The following is a 595-nucleotide window of genomic DNA, read 5'->3' as shown; positions in this document are numbered from 1 at the left end:
TGAATAGGCAGGCGAGGGAAAAGCTATCACCAACACATCCCACTTTTCACTCATCTTCGTCCATCCTCTCGTCACGCCAACGCCTTAAGGAGATTGAAGATTACACAAAGGGCTAGTACCTCCTCTGCAACGGCATTGCATCGTGAAAGTGTACCTCCTCCAGGTTTGCAACACGTCTTGGCTCTACAAAATGATGCTAGCCGAGTGAAAATGGCCGGTGATATAGCACTATTCAGTAAATGCAACAGGTTGTTGTTAACAGTTTAATGGGTAATTCTCTTGCAAAATCTAAGGGAGTCTGAAAGATTCTGTTCCATGAACCTGTAATCATATTTATGATTTAGATAAAATTGTTGACTAATAAAACACTTCGACAGCTTTAAACTGCATTACCTCAGCAGGTTCTCTTTTAAATTTTAATGTAAGTTTCCTGTGCTCTTTGCATTAACATTTAATGCTGGTGTTGAAAGCATCCACTTTCAACTTTACACTTAACAAGACCAAGACCAATCTCTTATTTGAATCCATATTAAGCTAGCAAATAGGTCGTCCATATTTTTTAGTGGCTGTGACATTAACTTCACCTTGCTTCACA

The sequence above is a fragment of the Penaeus monodon genome, chromosome 15 (genome assembly GCF_015228065.2).
Source record: "Penaeus monodon isolate SGIC_2016 chromosome 15, NSTDA_Pmon_1, whole genome shotgun sequence".
Classification (NCBI taxonomy): Eukaryota; Metazoa; Arthropoda; class Malacostraca; order Decapoda; family Penaeidae; genus Penaeus; species Penaeus monodon.
Note: the sequence above shows the minus strand (reverse complement) of the source record.